Source organism: Balaenoptera ricei, chromosome 9 (assembly GCF_028023285.1).
Source record: "Balaenoptera ricei isolate mBalRic1 chromosome 9, mBalRic1.hap2, whole genome shotgun sequence".
Lineage (NCBI taxonomy): Eukaryota > Metazoa > Chordata > Mammalia > Artiodactyla > Balaenopteridae > Balaenoptera > Balaenoptera ricei.
In genome coordinates this window covers 78,834,035-78,854,539 of record NC_082647.1, presented here as the reverse complement: position 1 = coordinate 78,854,539, position 20,505 = coordinate 78,834,035, and the positions used below count along the sequence as shown (strand labels likewise).

At 36.6% G+C, this 20,505-nt stretch overlaps 1 pseudogene; it reads left to right on the top strand.

The window, feature by feature from the left end:
• Positions 1–6,429: 6,429 nt before the first annotated feature.
• Positions 6,430–20,505, top strand: part of LOC132371299 (protein ILRUN-like) — a 362,845-nt pseudogene continuing 348,769 nt past the window's right edge.

Sequence of the window (20,505 nt, the reverse complement as noted above, 5' to 3'; positions counted from 1 at the left end):
TCAAATATTAAACATTTTGACATCTTACATATATTGTCTAATTATTTAACGTCATTTAATATTGTGCATTCTGGAGTACACAATCATTAAGTCTTTTGTGTCAGTGTACTAAAAATAAAACAAAGTGAAATAATCTAGTGAGTTTTATTGTACTTAATAATTTCAGTAATTTTTAGTCCTAATAAAAATGTCTATGACTGTCATCCTCCTGCTGCCAGAAAATTCTCAGCCAGTCTCAGTGTTAAGTAATAAGTAATTACCACCATTTTTTTTGGGGGGGGGTCGATTTTGTCAGCAGATGCCTTGCATTCAGTTAAAATATGTGATATTTAGAGAAATGTTCTCTTTCATTTTCTTCTACTTAAAGAAAAATTAGAATGTCTTCTTAAAACAGATCACATTGTGAATTTCATGATACTGAGAAACCATAGTTATTTCTCTACTGAGGGCAGTAAAACCCTTTATTTTCACTACCTTCATATTTGTTCTGTATTTATTTTAAAACATTAGGTAGCACCCACACGATTTGAGTACTCAGCTACTCAAAATTTGTTAATGTGTCCAGCATTCTGTTATTGCTTTTGGTATTTGAAATATTTAAAAAAGAAGAAAGAGCATATAATGCTTACATTCATCTAGCAGAGGTGAATCATGTTTATATATCAAAAAGAACAAATAAATCATATGCCAAAAGAACTACTTTGCAAATATGCACTGAAGAGTAGAATTTTTTTTAATGATCTCACGATATCCCTTCTAAAAAAAGCAATCTGATATGACTTTCATTATTCCTTCTGTCATGAAAGTAATAGGACACATGAGTATTTAGAATACTTGAGTGTTTAAACTACCACATTCAAACTATTTGTTTCTCCTTTAGGAATATAATATTATCTTTCCACATTATGAGAATGATGAATGCTATCTTTTCTCTTATGTGTGTGTCTTAAATGCATATGTCTCCTCTGATACAGGTGTTCTTAAATCTCTTTCTTTTTCCTGTAACAGATAAAATGAATTTGCTGACATAAATATTATATAAACTGTATTGAAAAACTATTTCTCCCAGGTATGATGTCAAGAACTTTACATAATTCTTGATTTCTGTTACAAAACTTCAAGATATGAATTACAATTTGTTTTACATATGAGGAAACCAAGCTTCACAGAGGCCAAGCAACTTGTCTAAGTTAGTTGAATTACTAAATCCTGGAATTAGGTGATAAGCCAAGTTTCACTGGCTAAAATCTACTTTCTTTCATGTGCCATCTTTCCTTCTTTATAAAATAGATGCCTGTATTAAAAAAGAAGAAAGATGTCAAGTCAATAAACTAAAAAAGATCAAACTAAACCTAAAGCAAGCAGAAGTAAGGAAATAATAAAAATGAATAGAATGGGAATTAATGAAATAGAAATAGGGAAATATTGTAAATCAACAAAACCAAAGATGGATTTTTGAAAAGATTAATAAAACTGATAAACTTTTAGCTAGTCTTACCAAGCAAAGAGAGTAAGAGAGCAATACAGCGAGGGAGAGAAGACCCAAATTACTAAAATTTTGGAATGTAAGAGGGAAACTCATTACTAATATTACAGAAACAAAGAGGAATGCTATGAAAATAAGGTAATATTATTAAAAGTGTACCAACAAATTAGATAACTTAGATGAAATGGATCAATTCTTAGTAAGTCACAAACTGTAATAACTGACTTAATAAGAAAGGTAATCTAAGTAGATTTAACAAGTAAAGAAATTGAAGTGATAATTACAAAACTTCCAACAAAGAAAAGGTCAGGCATTGATAGCTTCATGAGTGAAATCTACCAAACATTTATAGAAGAATTAATAACAGTCCTTCTCAGACTTTTCCAAAAAGTAGAGGAGGAGGGGACACTTCCCCATAGATTCTATGAGATCAATATGTACCCTAATACCAAAACCAGACAAAACATCGTAAGGAAAAACAAAACCAGAAACTACAGTCAGTACTTTTCAGACACAAAAATTCTCAACACAATACTAGCAAACCAAATCTAGCAACATATAAAAAGGATTATACAACATGACGAAGTGAAATTTCTCCCAGAAATGCAAGGTTGGATTAACATTTGAAAATCAATCAGTGTAATGCACAATATTAATAAAGGACAAAAATTTGCATAATTATCTAAATAGACTCAGAAACAAATTTTGACAAAATCTACACCTTTAAATGAAAGAAAGAAAGCATTCAACAAAATAGGAATAGAAGTGAACTTCATTCTGATAAAAGAATGTATGAAAAATCCACAGCTAGCTATGGGGGAATGACTGAATATATTACCTCTAAGATCAGGAATGGGATAAAAATGTGCTCTTTCTTCACTTCAATACACAACTGGATTTTCTAGGCAGGGCAATTAGACAAGAAAAATAAAAATTAAAATGGTCCAGATTGGAAAGGAAGAAGCAAAACTGTTATAGAAATGCAATGAGATCTAGATATGATCTCATATATAGAAACTCCTTAAAAATCCATAAATATCTATTAGAAGTTACATATGAGTTCAGCAAAGTTGCAGGATAAATATCAATGTATTAAAAAACCAATTGTTTCTCTATATACTAGCATAAATAAAATTATGAAAACAATTTTATCTGCAAAAATGCCTAAGTGCAACTGCTAGGTAGTGTGATAAGCAAATGTTTGGTTTTGTAAGAAACTACCTTACTCTTTCCAGTTGCATACAATTTTAGCAGATTTATTTTTTGAATATCTATTACAGGCTAGGCTTATTTCAGGCTACACTTCCAGGAGCTTGAAGAAAGGAAATGCACAAAACACACAACATTCCTTTCCTCATATAGTACTCATTCTCGTTGGAGGAGATAACCAATTATCAAAATAAACAGGTGAATAAAATATATCGGATCTTAAAAAATGCAATGCAGAAAAAAAGACAAGTGAGGAGGATAAGGGAGGCTAGAATTTGGGACCCTTTTTATGGTGACGACAAGGAAGACCTTTGGGAGAAGACACCGGTGGAAACTCATCTCATGTAATGCAAAGTTTTAAAAGTTCATATTTCCTGATGCTTCAATAGCCCAATGAACATTCTGTGAGCACCCTGCCCAGGTAACCAGGTGCAACACTGTGATAAGGCTGGTCCTGCCACAAGTTCCCCTTCTCACCCTCCCTGACTGTGACTTCATGATATTCACAGGCACCCATGGAATCCCTTCAAGCCTTTTCCTTGTATTAATATATTCCACCCTGCCCCCCAATAAAGGCACTTGCCCACAGGTCCTCATTCTCTCTTGGATCCTTGGAACTCCCGCCATATGGCACCCTGCATGTGCCTCCCCTTCCAGGACCTGTGGGTATAAAAAATCTCTTTCACTCACATGGTGTTATTCCATGATCCTACCTGACAGATCTTCCTAAAATCCCATTTAAGTTATAAAAGTATTCCTTACAACACACCTGGGCTAGTTGAAGAAATCACATTCCAGATATTCCTTAACAAGTATGAAGTTAATTCCTCAGGAAGCATAGGAGCAGGGCCCTCCTGGCCACTAGGCACCGTAGGTAGAGTGTGGAGAGCCCACGATATTTTTTAGGGACCCATAAAATTTTTACTATTTAATTTCTTCTAAAATCAGAAAAAGTGAATGTATTGATAAAGAACATATAACAATAGGGGAGGGGGGTGGGAGAGGGTTGGATTGGGAGTTTGGGATTAGCAGATGCAAACCAGTATATAAAGAACGGATAAACAACAAGGTCCTACTGTTTAGCACAGGGAACTATAGTCAATATCCTCTGATAAACCACAATGGAAAAGAATATGAAAAAGAATGTATATATGTATAACTGAGTCGCTTTGCTGTACAGCGGTAATTAACACAACATTGTAATTCAACTATACTTCAATAAAAAATAAATTAAAAAAAGAACATATAACAATAAATCCAGCCTGGATTATATTCCTCTTTTTAAAGTCATAAAATATAATTTTTAATTTTTTTTATGTAGGAAGGGGCCCATGAAGACAAATGTCCCTATGCCCAGAACCGGTAGGATGCATCCTGGAAAGAAGCTGAGTGCCCTAGGGGAGTGAGGTAGAGAGAAATTCAAATAGTTGGGAGATTACTGGGAAAGAGCACAGAAGTCCTTAAGGCCATATTTACACTTGAGCTTTTACCCTGAGAGAGATGAGAAACAATTAGAGAATTCTGAACATAAATTAACATTTTAAAAGGATCGTTATTGCTGTGCTGTAGGGAGTAGATGGTAAAGGCAAGTGGATTATTGAAGATACTGGCAGAATCAAAGTGAAATCATTCTCTTGCAGAGGTGACATGAAGCAGTCAATTATTGAATGCATTTATTAGTGTCCAACATCCAGGAATAGCAAGACTAAAACCACCAGATCACTAAAATAGTAATTAGCAAGAGTTTATTGTGTACATATAACAGTTTGTGAACTAGGAGCTCTCAAACCAACGTGGGAATGAGGCTCAGAGGTATTGCTATAGGAGAGCTTATACAGTGAAAAAGTAGAGGCTGCTTATTCTGTACAATGATGGGTTATAGCATTAGAGCTTCCCTAGTGACAGCGGATTGTTTAAAAGTGGACACCACTTGCCAAATTGGGGGAACAGCTTAAGTTTCATTTATGATTGTCAGAGGCATTTGCAAGAAGTCACCGAAGTTTTGTTTCTTTTGTAAAATAAGCTAAATTAAGTTTCGCTTATGTGGCCTAATTGATTTTGTCTGTTTAGGGAATTTTCAAGTCTGGTCTCTATTTTGTACTTAACTTTAAGTTAGAATTAAAAGGATTTGCTAATTGTTTGAGACTGGAGGCATAAGAGAATGAGCGTGTAGACGAATGTACTTAATTCTCCCCACCAAAAGGAAACTGGGGTCAGCTACTATCTGCCTGCTTTTAACTTCTCCAGTAAAAGGCCATAGCTTCACTCCAAAGATTTTTATTGTTAGCATCAGCTGCTGCTTCTATATTCAGACAAGTAAATGCAGAAATATAAACAGAAAATGTGATAATGACTGAATAGTGACAATGACGGCAGCGTAGAAATTTTGGTGTTTTCTTTTCTCCAATCAGGAGAACTTTTGTATGTTAGGATCATTTACTCTTTAGTTACCCATGATGGTGTTAGAAGCAATTGCAGTGAATATCGGATGTTGTCAACATTAATGTCTATGCCAATGATTTTCAAACAGATAAACAGTGCCGTCACTGCAGAGGGAATGAGATTGCTGAGATGAGAAGTGCATGATGGGCATATCCCAGAGGGAGTAGCTAGGAGACAAGGTGGTGATGGGGGAAAAGGAGGGGGGTGTCATGTGGAACAGACCAGTAGAATGCCTGGTAGTATCTGAACATTTTACTGAGCATGGGTTGGCTCCATTAAAGTAATGACCCACTATCAGCATTTTTAATTAGGTTTTATAGTGATTCTTTGCTCTATTTCATTCTCTTGCCCTCTCGTGGGGGAAAAAAAGTATATGGTATTCAAGTCAGATTTCCAAGGGGAAGAAAAAGAAAAGGAAACTCTCTAAAATGGAGATTGAAGTCATAACTATGACTTCATTAACAGAATACTCAACGAACTGAACCACAAACAATATTCAGTTTTCTGTAGACTAGAACACAAACTTCTGAAACTTAAAGTTTGCTTGAGAGTTGTGTGAGAGTTGTGGGAAATGGGAATTTTTGCCAAGAGATTATGAATTTACATTGTTTTCTGGTTAATAATGGAAAGCCAAGTGGAAAAAAAAAATCCTCCAAGGGCTGACCCTTAAGTCTAACCCAATCAGCAGGTCAAGAAACTTCTATCATCTTCCTGTAAATTGATCTGTTCTAATTATAGCTCAAAGGAATTATCAGGGAAACTCCTGGAAACAGTAATTAGTCAAAAAAGATTGAGATGCCCCATCAAACATTTTAGTTTTAAGAAGATATGTTTCATATTTGCAGCCTCCTTTGAACAAGGAGCCCCAGGTGCCAGTGATATAATGAGGGCACTTTATAATACTGGGGCATGTGGTCTCCAAATGAGACAGACTCTAGCCTCTCTGCCTTTTACACACCTCATTTTGCCAGTTGCTGGAGTTTGCTTTAGTTTCTGGCTTCTCTGTTGACCTGATTAGCTTAACTGAGTATTTAAATTTTATTTATTCATTACTTGCTTCTGCCAATTTCCCAAAAGGATTTCAGGTGAGCTTAACTGGAAGGTCCTTCACAGAACCCTGGGCGTTGTTCCTGTTTGTAATTCACAAATCATTAACACCTCTGTACAGGATGGCCTTATCAGGCCTCTCGAGTTTTGCAGTTGATACATGGTATTTGTATTATTTATCCTGGGATGTTCTCTCTGCATATCTATTTGCAGTTTTGATGTTTCATTTGGATTCTTGGATTTACATGTTCCGCATATCGACATTTATTTGTTTGAATGCTCTCACTTATCTGCTACCAGTGGGCGTGGCGCGGGGGGAGGCGGAGTCAGCAGAGGCGGAGTCAGCGGAGGCGGTGGAGCTGGGAGGTGGGGAGACTGGGGGTGGGCGGGGGGAAAGCACGAGAGTGAGTGAGTGCGTGCGTGGCTGAGTGTTTACCCGCACGAGACAGCGAGACGCCGGGGCCTTCCTCAGAGAGCAGGGTCTCGGCGCCCGCCAGCAGCTTCTCCCGGTCTTCGGACCCAGCGACGGCTCGGTTGTGAGGGTGCGGGGAAGCGAGTGTCCGGCCCCACACTTGGAGGACACGGACCTGGACCCCGAGCTGATGCAGAAGTTCACCTGCCTGGCACCACTGACGCGGACGTGCTCATCTGCAGGTTCCACCAGTTGCTTGGCTTCCAGCTCAACCCGGCCGGCTATGCCTTTTCCTGCCCATGACCAGCTGGAACCTACAAGCAGCAATTGGCGCCTATTATGACTTCGAGAGGCCAAACATCAGTGTGCCCTCTATGTCCTTTGTTGAAGATGCCACCATAGGAGAAGGGGAGTCGATACCTCCTGATACTCAGTTTATGAAAACATGGCGGATGCAGAATTCTGGGGCAGAGGCCTGGCCTCCAGGCGTTTGTTTTGAATACGTCAGAGGAGACCAATTTGGATTTGTGCACGTGGTGATGGTGAGACCGCTAGAGCCCCAAGAGATTGCAGATGTCAGCGTCTAGGTGTGCAGCCCGGGCAGAGCAGGAGTGTATCAGGACAGTGGCGGAAATGCGCGGCCACAGGACTCTACCATGGAGATGTCGTCGGGGTCCTTCTCGGTGTGGAGGTGGGTGGACTTTTAGGAGTAACGCAGCGGCTGTCATCTTTTGAAACGGAGTGCGACACACAGCCACATCGCAAGGCAGAAGAAAACTTCAACCCCTTTGCCTCTCCCCAAAAGAACCGACAATCAGGTGAAACAATTTAAAAGACCCTGGGGATTCCGGTTCGACTCCATCAGCAAAAACACATGGGCTCCTGTTCCTGACCGCCCCAAGCAAGATGGGAGTAGACCCTCACAGAGCTCTGTGAATCTGTCCCCCAGCCGTCACGCAAACAGCTTGTCGGTAAGGTAGGTGCCCTCGGAAAAGAGGAGAAAGGGCAGGTGGTGGGCCTTGGGATTTGTGATACCCCTTCATGGCAAACCTAGAAGCCTAGAATGTTCTTTAGGACTGCTTAGCTCTCCTGCCAATGCAACAGCACAAATACCTACCCCCTCCCCCCACGTCCATGTCCTGTGGATATTATTCCATCCACGTTTGTAATTTACTACTGTCTCTCTGCTCTGGTTTGGGAAGGAACCAACTTCTCTACCTTTAGCCTTAACAACAACAAAAAAAAATGTCAAAATATCACCAATCATTCTTCCAGTGTAAATGCATACTAAGTGTAGAGCAGCAACAGAGCTTTGGAATTCGTTCCTACTGTGTTTTTTTTTGGTTTTGGGTGGGGTGTTTTTCCTGAGGAAAAAGACAAGCTCAATTATTTATCCTAAATGTTGTTGAGCTTCCAGTTTATTTACCTTGTTTGTGTGTCTTGTTGATATTTTTCCAGTCTCTTATGGCCTATCGACCTCCTCACTCACAACCCGGAGTGGCCCAAGTGATATTTTGACTTTTCATGTGTGAGGAATAAGTGAGAGAATTGTTGAGTTAATCATCATTTTAAATATTCTGATTGTTCCAAGACAGACTTCTATGTGTTTGATTTCTTGATCTGTTTCTTTCCATGCTTGCTGATTAAACAGAGCCTTTCATGCTCTGCTAAGGTGATGATGGTTCCTGGTTGTTGGTTTTGGTTGGTTGAATAAAGCCCTGATGCTGAGAGCTAAAAAAAAAAAAAAAAAAAAAAGTTCTTAAAATGTATAATCTCTGTGGCCAAAATTATTTAGTACTTGAAATACCAGTTTATGTTATTTGATTGGAAATGCTTTTGGAGAAAGCAGAAAGAAAAAGAGAAGTTTAGACCTTAGCACTCAAACTCAAGGTAGCATCTGACAAAAGTTACCAACTCTACTGAGCTTTCCTTCTGTGAATTTAGACAGGTAAAAGCTGCTGAAACTCTATTTGTATTCTGTAGTGTAGATAGTTGTTCTCAAACTTTAACGTAGTTTAGAATTTCTTGCACTGCTTGTTAAAACACAGATTGCTGGTCTCTACACCCAGTGTTTTTGATTCAGTATCAGGTTTGGGTTTGGGAATTTGTTTTTCTAACAAGTTCCCAGGTGAAGGTGATATTGCTGGCTTGAGAACTGCTGATGTTGTAGGTTACGCCAAAGTTTAAGACAATAATTTTGCTCTTAGAAATTGTCTCTTTGTTGCAAAAAAAGGCATGAAACCTAAATTTTGATCTCAGTATATTACTCCATGCAAGCTCTTTCCAAGGTACGTCTATTATTGGTGGCTGAAATTGTTTAACATTTAAATTCTAAATAGAAAGCTGTTTACTTCTAAGACATCTATTGATCCTATGTACAGAGAGAAAAAAGGCTTATTAGGACAGACTTCTGTTTATTTCATTGTGCCTGCTGTAAGAAATAGAATAATTGATTAACTGACTTTTTATGAATAAGCAGTACCAGTTGAGAGTAGGTAAATTTAAAATATGGTGTAAAAAATAACATAAAACCGAATGTTTTAACTCCACACACCCAGAGGTAATAATTTTACATTTTAGCATTTAATATTGCAGATTGTGTATGTGTATATTTTATATATATTTATATATAATATTATATATAACATTTACATATTATTTTAATTCTGATTTATTTTACTTAATATTACGTAGTAATTACTTGTAATTACATTTTCTTACCAAAATATTCTTAAGTAATTTTTAAATAGTTACAGAGTAATCAATCATAATATATCAAAATCCCATCTCTAAACATTAGAGTTCGGCTCTTAATATTTACCTTGTAATGTGAATTTTATCACTCTTAATTACATACTTGTTGCCTACACCTGTGAAAATATCCACCTAATGCCTCATCTCTGTCTAACCAAAACCATTTAATCCAGATCTGTCCACAGCCTGTAAAACTCTCTGTGACTTAAAACATGTTTTTTCTGGTATGATCCTCTTATCACACGTGAGGTTTTAAATTCTTTCACTAGTTAGAGTCTCTCCTACTTAAAATAAGATCTCTATGCACACAGAGCCATGGCAGTCCTTGAGTAAGTTTGTCATATTCCCACCTGTCAATAAGCATTCAGCACATTTCTGCTCACTTGCTCTATGACAACCTGGATATCATGTGTCTTTGGGAAAACATAGTCCCACTTAAATTTCTTCCTTCTAAATCTCCTGTTTGAGGACAGCTATGGTACCTATTACCATAAGGTCAGGGATTTTTGACAACAGATCATGGCAGAGTCTTGTCAGAAACAACTCATTTAGCAAAACTTCTGGCATGTGGCATTTATTCAGCCAGATGATTTTATACTCATGAGAAATGAGAACTTTTCTGTACTTACAATTTGATTTTTTTTTGCTTCATCTCATTTAACTCTTGGTAAAATCCTTGTGTGTCTCATCTGTACAAACAAAACATTATTTATAGCAAATCTCTTCCAGCTCAAAACTCAACATTACCACCAGCTCCCTCTTTTAATATCCACGAAATTAGACGATGATATTCTCTGTTATCTGGCCCAGTCTCACTATAACAGCGACATTTCTTCTGGTGATTCTTGTCCTTAAGGACTTGAAATTACCTTAAAAACTAACCTGAGAGCATCAGGATTTATCTCCCACCTTGATTCCCATCTAAGGTCTATGAAAAACAGTCCCTGAACGGTGCTTGACACATAGTAGAACAACCAATATTTGTTGAATGAGTAATTCGTTAACACTATTAAAATTTAGCAGATGTTTTACTTTTTTTTTTTTTTTTTTTACAGAAATTAACTTTCAGTTAACAGGGGGTCTGCTTGGTTTTCATGCTGTTGTTTACTTATATTGATGTAGTAATTTACAAATCATTTGCTTCCAAAAAGAGTTTGAAGTACAGTATATAAAATATCTGTATAAGTCCATTAAACAGTAAAAGCATAATGGATGATTAAAGAGTATATTATGTTCCTCTCAAATTTATTTAAAATCAAAAATAAGCTTAATTTGTCTTCCACATGCAAAATCCATAGTGAATGGTGGGTATCGGTGGTTAGAAAAAGGAGATTGACTTTAAATAAAAAATACCACTTAGTGATGATGATTATAACACATTTTAAATATGAGTCACTGTGTGCTTATGTTTAATATTTTAATAGCATTTATAGAATAAAAATTATGAAAAATTTAGATATATTGACATTTCTGGGTTTAGAATAGTAACAATTCTTATGTCATTAAATATGTACTGTTCTTGGCAATGGGCATGAAAATATTGCCTAGACACATGAAGTTATACCATTTTGAGAGTATAATATTCATTTCAGCATGCCAGTCTTAAATGCAGGGATTAAAATAGTTTTTCTTTTTCAGAGTAATACATTTATAATTCAACTGGCTTGCATCCACATATTTTCCCCAGTACATGCAAAAGTGTTCAAATATTAGATCTGAAATAACTTGACTTTCTATTTAAATTTTGGTGAGTTAATGACAGCAGGAGATTAAAAAGGAGCAAATACCTTGGGCAAGTGCCACTGCTCTGTTGGAGTTTTGTTTTAATGGAAGTTCATTTTTTTCTACGGGAAGACTATGTGAGATTTAGAGTTTAAATACGAACCGTATAATTCATAAGTTAGCTCATGAAGTAATTTGCTTTAACTGTGAGTCTCAGTTGTGTATTTCTTTTTTTTTTCTTTTTTTAATGACATTTATTGTTCTCTTTCTAACTTTGCAAGCAATACATGTTCATTGCAGACAATTAGAAATACATAAAAACATGAAGTAAAATTAATAATCACCCATAATCCCCATCCCCCAGAGATAACCATCATTAGCATTTTAATGCATTTCTTCCCAGTATCTACATATTTTTTTTATACTGTATATCTTAATTTTATTTTTTTTAACATCTTTATTGGAGTATAATTGCTTTACAATGGTGTGTTAGTTTCTGCTTTATAACAAAGTGAATCAGCTATGCATAGACATATATCCCCATATCTCCTCCCTCCCTCCCACCCTCCCTATCCCACCCCTCTAGGTGGTCACAAAGCACCGAGCTGATCTCCCTGTGCTATGTGGCTGCTTCCCACTAGCTAGCTATTGTACATTTGGTAGCATATATATGTCCATGCCACTCTCTCACTTCGTCCCAGCTTACCCTTCCCCCTCCCTGTGTCCTCAAGTCCATTCTCTACGTCTTCATCTTTATTCCTGTTTTGCCCCTAGGTTCTTCAGAACAATTTTTTTTCTTTTTTTAGATTCCATATATATGTGTTAGCATACAGTATTTGTGACTTACTTCACTCTGTATGACACTCTCTTAAGTCCATCCACCTCACTACAAATAACTCAATTTCGTTTCTTTTTATGGCTAATTGAAATATAATTGACATACAACACTTTGTTAGTTCCAGGTACACAACGGCATGATTCAGTATTTCTATACACTATAAAATGATCACCATGATATGCCTAGTTCTCATCTGTCACCATACAAAGATACTACAGTTGTATATTTCTAAATGTGCAGAAAATAAATGCCTACTTCATGGACTGTTGTAAAGATTAAATAAAATGTTACATGACATGATTTTTCTAAATGCATAAAAGATTGTCATAGTACTTTCCCCTAATTTTATCTGTCATCTTGTCTAGTATTTCCAAGGATGGGAATGGTACTAAAACTATTCCTAAAAAATTCAAAATATTTACAAACAAACAGAGAAAATTAATGCAGAAATCTTGAAGAGGTAAAACAGCATAGAATTTTTGAGGAACACCTGTAAATTGGTAAAGCTAGAGGGAAGAGACGATGAAAAGAAGTAGTCTGAATGCAACTAGAAAGTTAGATACCTTCCACTCATACCCACTGATGACTAAATGTTTCCTACCCAGACACTGCTTTTACTGACCCCAGAAACTATGCTAATTTTCCCCCTACTCCTGGACTGCCATTGGACCATCTCTCTGCCTGTGAACATGGTATTGGCTGCACCAGAATCCGTTCATTACCTAACTTTTCATTGAATCTCCACAGACAGAATTAGCCTCTCCTAATCAACACATTCTGTATGTTTTATTTTTAGAGACCCATATCTATGGTCACCTTTTAGATGTAAACTTGTCTAGTACAAGAACTTAATTCCTAATCATCCTAATATTTTCAAAGCATCGATCAGATTGCAAGTAGCAGATACAAGAGATATTTATTAAGCTGACTCCTAAATTTTGTAAAGTACATTTATTTAGCACATTTTATTACTTTATATTTATTATATTTATTATGTTATTTAGCAAATTTTATTATTGCTGTATCATCCAGAGGCACATACAATTACTACTGTCATTTAAAATCAGTGGGAGTGGAGGGGGATTTTGCAAGGTATATTTGCTAATGTTCAGTACATACAGGAATTTCACAAACTAAATTCACATTATGAATATTCACATTAGGTACAGAGCATAAGATCTAACTTGTGGACTGGGGTTACAATATTGTGGAGGAGCATTAGTAAGCTTACTTGCTTGCAGAAAAATGTCACCTCCTTAACCTAACTTTTATCAGAAATAGTGCTGACATTTTAGTCTTGACACCTTTTTTTTTTAAAATTAAGTAATTATTTATTTATTTTTTGACTGTGTTGGGTTTTCGTTTCTGTGCGAGGGCTTTCTCTAGTTGCGGCAAGCGGGGGCCACTCTTCATCGCGGTGCGCGGGCCTCTCACTATCGTGGCCTCTCTTGTTGCGGAGCACAGGCTCCAGACGCGCAGGCTCAGTAGTTGTGGCTCACGGGCCTAGTCGCTCCACGGCATGTGGGATCCTCCCAGACGAGGGCTTGAACCCGTGCCCCCCGCATTGGCAGGCAGATTCTCAACCACTGCGCCACCAGGGAAGCCCAGTCTTGATACTTTTGACTCCTCTCTTTCAGTGGGTTTTGAACTCAGAGAATGGATAATGCATTGTATATATTGACTCCCTTGAACTATAGCAAGGATAACTTCAGTCAGTATAGTGGCAAGAAAAGAACAATTTATTATGTTTTTTTTTGGTTTAGATTTATACGTTTGCCTTTTAAAAATTTTTTGTTTTATACTGGAGTATAGTAGAGTGTATATTTTTTTTATTAGAAAGATATTTAGTTTTTCTTTTCCATTATAGTTTATTACAAGATATTTAATATAGTTCCCTGTGCTATACAGTAGGACCTTGTTTTTTTTAATTTATTTTTTTAATTTTTATTTTATATTGGAGTAGAGTTGATTAACAATGTTGTGTTAGTTTCAGGTGTACAGCAAAGTGATTCAGTTATACACATACATGTATCTGTTGTTTTTCAAATTATTTTCACATTTAGGTTATTACAGAGTATTAAGCAGAGTTCCCTATGCTCTACAGTAGGTCCTTGTTGGTTATCTATTTTAAATAGAGCAGTGTGTACATGTCAATCCTAAACTCCCAGTCTCTCCTCCACCACCCTTCCCTGGTACTAGCCATAAGTTCGTTCTCTAAGTCTGTGAGTCTGTTTCTGTTTCATAGACAAGTTCGTTTGTATCTTTTTTTTTTTTTTAGATTCCACATATAAGTGATATCATATGATATTTGTCTTTCTCTTTCTGACTTGCTTCACTTAGAATGATAATCTCCAGGTCCATTCATGTTGCTGCAAACGGAATTATTTTGTTCTCTTTTATGGCTGAGTAATATTCCATTGTATATGTGTACCACATCTTCTTAATCTATCCTCTGTTGATGGACATTTAGGTTGTTTCCATGTCTTGGCTATTGTAAACAGCACTGCAATGAACATTGGGGTGCATGTATCTTTTTGAACAATGGTTTTCTCCAGATATATGCCCAGGAGTGGGATTGCTGGATCATATGGTAGCTCTGTTTTTAGTTTATTAAGGAACCTCCATACTGTTCGCCATAGTGGCTGTATCAATTTACATTCCCACCAACAGTGCAAGAGGGTTCCCTCTTCTCCACACCCTCTCCAACATTTATTGTTCATAGACTTTTTGGTGATGGTCATTCTGACTGGTGTGAGGTGATTTATCATTGTAGTTTTGATTTTCATTTCTCCAGTAATTAGTGATGTTGAACATCTTTTCTTGTGCCTCTTGGCCATCTGTATGTCTTCTTTGGAGAAATGTCTATTTAGGTCTTCTGCTCATTTCTTGATTGGGTTGTGTTTTTTTTTTTGATATTGAGCTGCATGAGCTATTTGTATATTTTGGATATTAATCCCTTGTCGATCTCATCGTTTGCAAATATTTTCTCCCATTCTGTGGGTTGTCTTTTCGTTTTGTTAATGGTTACCTTTGCTTTGCAAAAGCTTTTAAGTTTAATTAGGTGCCATTCATTACTCTAGGAGGTGAATCCAAAAAGATATTGCTGCGATTTATGTCAAAGAGTGTTCTGCCTATGTTTTCCTCTAAGAGTTTTATAGTATCCAGTCTTACATTTAGGTTTTAATCCATGTTGCATTTATTTTTGTGTATGGTGTTAGAGAATGTTCTAATTTCATTCTTTTACATGTAGCTGTCCAGTTTTCCCAGTACCAGCTATCAAAGAGACTGTCTTGTCTCCATTGTATATTCTTGCCTCCTTTGTTGTAGATTAATTGACCATAGGGGCGTGGGTTTATTTCTGGGCTTTCTGTCCTGTTCCATTGATCTGTAGTGACTTGGACTCTAAATCCACATCAAGGGGCAGAGAAAACAATACTCAAAATTGGATATTTTTAGAAGTATGGGGATCCTTTATATATGTCATCTGATGATATATTTACTAGTGGAACTAAGGGCTTCTTATTAGGGTATATTTGAACTTGTAGAGAGATGTTAAAGCTGCATGTTTATTAGCACCTATTAATATTTGTTATTGCTAATATATTAATAGAAGAGAGAAAGTTTTTTTTTAGTGAGCATATTTTCTATGACTGTACTGAATCCAATCTCTGACTTTTACTTTTTAATGCTGGGAGAAAAATTAGATACTTATATTTATAAGAAGTATACTGAGTCCTAATAGATTTGAGTTCACAATCCAGTTTAGCCATTGACTATCTAAAAATGGGCAAAGTAAGACAATATCTCAATTTTCTCATATGTTTATCTCAAATTCATTGTGTCTATCTCATAAAAAATAAAATAGATAATTTATGGAAGGCATATAAAGGCATTGTCTGTCACAGAAATGCTTCCTAAAATATTATTACTATGCTTGGAGTTGTGGAAATTACAAAGGATATGAATATTGGAATAATAAAGTTAAGTAGAAAAAGAAATAAGTAACAGAGGATCGCATATGGCATGTTACCAATGTCCAAAACAAAGAATGCTAAGCAAGATGTTAGGTAGACAATAAAGAATCTGCTTCAACTATAAAAATTTAGGCAAGTGCATAAAGAACATAGTCAATTTGAAATTGTATTTATGTGTGGAGAGATGGCGGACAGAATAGGATAGGAGCACATAGACTAAGTAAATCATTGCCAATGTATTAGTCCTCAGAGGAGAGGGCTAAAGTAGTGCCAATCTTTGTGATTCATTCTGTCTGTTTACCTGACTTCCATGAAAACTACAAAAGAAATATGATTAAATTGCTGTGAGAGAAAAGGATATGAAAAGTGATTGGAAGGGGAGTATATAAACATATTTTTGAAAATCTATTATTTCATAAAAGGATGAATTCAATATTATATCTAAGTTATTGGTCTTGAAAAACTCTTTTCAAAAGTCTATAACAAGAGAATTGCAGTTGGTTGTACATGAATGAAAAATCTATAGGCCAGTTACCTAGGTGTTCAGGATCTGACCTGCTACAGGTTAATGATATTTTTGTAATTTGAATGCCAAGTCTAAAAAGTTTGAAAAGGGCACAATGTTCAGCTAAAGATACATTCTGATAAAATGAATATATTTGAACAATTGTAATTCATTGCTTTAAAATGGTTCTTATCTAACAAATCATATGAATGACTCTGAACTAAAATAGAATTCCTGCCAAGAACATGATTTTATTGAACTTCTGTATTACAACGTGTACTATTTTTTCTGAAGTATTTGACTTAGAACATTATAACATTATAGACAGATACTTTTTAGCTCAGTGAATTCTTCTTTGATTATTAAATAGTAAATATAATATATTTTAAAAATGGATGATCATTAAAATTATTTTGGAAGGTTTTCACTTTTTAGATGCCTACTGTCCAGGGTTTTTCATCCGCGGCACTGTTGACATTTGGGCCAGAAATTCTTTGTTGTGGAAGGCTATTTCACTTACTGAAAGATGTCTAGCAGCACCCCTGTCCTCAAACCACTAAATGACAGTAGCACGTACCAGATGTGACACCAAAAATGTCTCCAGATACTGCCCAATGTTCCCTTAAGGGCAAAATTGTTTCTGTCCCTGTTGAACACCACTACTATAGTGATTAGACTCTCAGGTAAACATTTTCAACTGTATGGGAGAAGAAAGGCCAAATACAGATGGGATTTCGAATTTCAGACAACAGGTAGTATAGAGTTGAAGGAACAATGTGATCGATGTTTCCTTAATTTCTGTAAACTAATCTTCTTATGTGACCAATTTTAGGCCAGTCATGGCCTTAAAATGGGGAATGAGGGAGAAAAGGGTTGAAGTGGCATCTGATTTTAGAAGCATAATCTGTGAATTATAAGGCATGAATTTGAATCATTCACCTGTCATTCTGGGTGATATACTCACCTTGAAGGAGGAACTGCTGAAACCTGAGATGAGATGGTCCCCTGGGAAGAAAAGATGTCCTTTGTCTCTCACTACTGGCTGCTGTGGGGTCCTCCTCCTTTGCCCCAGCCAGAGAAAAATTCAGCAAAATTAATAACTTTTTTGAGTTGTTATGGCAGAGTTTTTTAGAAGTAATCAGTAAAGCTCAGATGAAAAAATTACTTCAGAAAAAGAAAAACTCTGTAAGAATTTTAAAAATATCAGATGTGGGAGAAACTCAACTTTCAGAACATTTATTTCTTACAAAGATAAATATTGAGCACCTACAGTATGCCAGGAACTGAAAAATGTGGAATGCAGCAAAGAATAGATAAGAAAAACAATCTATTTGTAATGCATGCATTTTCAATAGAGATATACCAAAAAATAACTAAATTGTATACAGTCAGCCTTCTGTAACCTCAGGTTCCTCAACCACAGATTCAACCAACCGGATTTCGCACTATATTTGTGATTGGTGGTTTTGAGGAATCTGTGGACTTGGATCCTGAGGATATGGTGGGACAACTATGGGACTTGAGCATCTGCAGATTTTGGAATTCCTGGCGGGTCCTGGAAGTGATACCCCACTGATACCTAGGGGTAACTGTGGTACCTCAGAAGGTGATACTTGCTATGTAGAGAAGTAAAAATAAGGAGTGATAGGGTAAGGGTTGACTGAGCTTTAATAAAATCACTCACTGAAGAGGTGGTACCTACACAGACACTAAAAGGAAGTGAAGGACAACATCAGGCACCAGTCTGAGGAAACAGCAGGGGCAGAAGCTCCGAGTGGGAGTGTGCCTGGGACTATCCAGAGAACCACAAGGAAGGCAGAATTGCTGGAGTGGACAGTCTGTGAGTGAGGATAGTAGATGATTAGGTCAGAGAGGTAACCCTCTGGTGCTGTGAAGGTCATTGTAAGGATAGTGGGCTTTACTCTGAGTGAGATGGGGAGAAATAGAAGGTTCTGAACAGAGCTTAGGCATGATCTGATTTATATCTTGTAGGTTCATCCTGGCTTTTACCCTGTTGATTACAAATGGAAGATGTGTCAAGGTTAGAAACAGGACAGCTCTTGATACTTAAGAGGTTTAGCAATAAACAGGTGAAGCATTAAGGAGGCTTAAACCTGAGTTGTAACAGTGCAGGTGATGAGAAATTTATGAATTCTGGCTATATTTTGAAAGCAAAATCATTTTATTTGCGGATAGATTGGATGGGGGAATGAGAGAAAGGACACTCCAAAGTTTTTGGCTTTAGTAACTAGTAGGTGGAGTTGACATTGTGGCATTAGGGAAGATTGCAGATGGGGCATATTGTAGGAGGGAGAGGTGGTGTCCACCTTTGAATCGTATTAGAGATGCTTACTAAACTTCCAAATGGGTTTTTCAAGGAGATTGTTCAAATGAGTCTGGATGTCAACATATAAACATTTAAGCCAGGGTCTGGATGGTATAGACATAAGAGAGCGTGTATAGATGGAGGAGATTTTCGAGTATAGAGCCCTAGGACCCTCCACCATCAAAGGGAAGACAGTAAGGAGGACAGCCAGAGCATGTGATCTCTTAGAAATCAAGTGAAGGCAGTGCCTCAGTGTCATAGGAGTGGTACACTGTTTCAAGTACTGGTAATAGTTCAAATAAGATAAAGAATGAGAATTCATCTTTAGATTTAGCATGTAGAAGTCTTTGGTGAGCACACATTAACAGAATCTATGTTTTGATGCCAGCAAAAGCCTGATAAAAGTAGGTTTATAAGAGAATAAGAAGAATTTGAATACAGTGAGCACATGTAATTAACTTGAGGATTTTGCTGTTAAGGAGAACAGAGGAATGGTGTAGTTGCTGAAGGAGACATGAACTAATGGGAGTGCTTTGTCAAGACAGAAAAAAAGAGTGTGATTCAATACTGATGGAAGAAACCTAGTGGACAGAGAAAAATTGATTATGTGGGAGAATTGTGGAATTTTGTTTGTAAGTAAATGTGGTGTGAAAGAGTGTGGACGTTCTCTTCTCATTGTTTCTATTTTACTGGTAAAAATAATAATAACAATAAAGCAACTTTCTTAGTGCAGGATAAAATGTTGAATGCCTGAGGAGAGAGGAGATAAGAATTAGTCATCTAGAAAAGGAGGAAAGTGACTGACCAGAGAAAGGTAATATTACCAGCAGCATTAATAGTCGCATGAATATAATAGTCACAATTCTGTATTATTCTCCAGCTACATTCAGTTTCAGGGAAACAGGCTTGGAGTAAGTGATACTTTGCATTAAAGCAAAACAAAAGGAATGGCATAGTTTTCTTGACAAAGCCAGGAAGGGCAAGGAAGTTAAGGGAATGTGCAAGGGAGGATTACAATAATTGACTATGAATTTTAAAATGAAAAAAGAAAGAAGTGAGAATATGTGGCTGTCTGTTGTCTCCTGAGTTCAACTTTGGGGTCATATGTTCATTTTCTATTGACTACTTATATTTAATTGACTATGGATCAAATTTTCTTTCTTTGTATATGTATTTATTTTTATTGAACGCTGGCCGTGACTGTGGACTCTGTTTTCTTCTTTTGAGCATCTTGATTCTTATTCAGATGGCTGGCTAAACACTTTGAATTTGTGTAGCCGTAGATTTATACTTTTAATGTGAATCTGTGTAGAGCTCAAGGTATTCCCCGAGCTGCTCAGGACTCATTCACCAGAGTCTATCTTCCATAGTACCTGATTAAATCTTTATTTTAAGCTTTGTTAAAATCTAGTAGAGTGCATTCTAGGAAATGCTTACTTCCATAGTAAGGATTTTCTCTTGTCTTAATTGGTTTTCAGAGGAGTTAAGGAGGTTATAATGAGGTTTCTCCAACCTGGCAGGACCAGAATTCATGTCCCCAAGACTGCTCTTTTCTCTAGTATCTCTGTTCTGTCCTTAACCCAGAGCAGCTACTATCAGGAAAGCCTTACAGAGTTTCCCACTGTGCATTTAGAGCCCAGCCCTGAGCCACAGCTGTGGCCCCATTACAAATATTAATTATTAGAATCTAATTCTTGTTACTTGAGTGGGAGTAAGATTGTATTTCATTGTGGTTTTTTATAAAAAAATTCATTGATTAATCTGTTTTTATTTGGGTTTTTTCTTCTTTC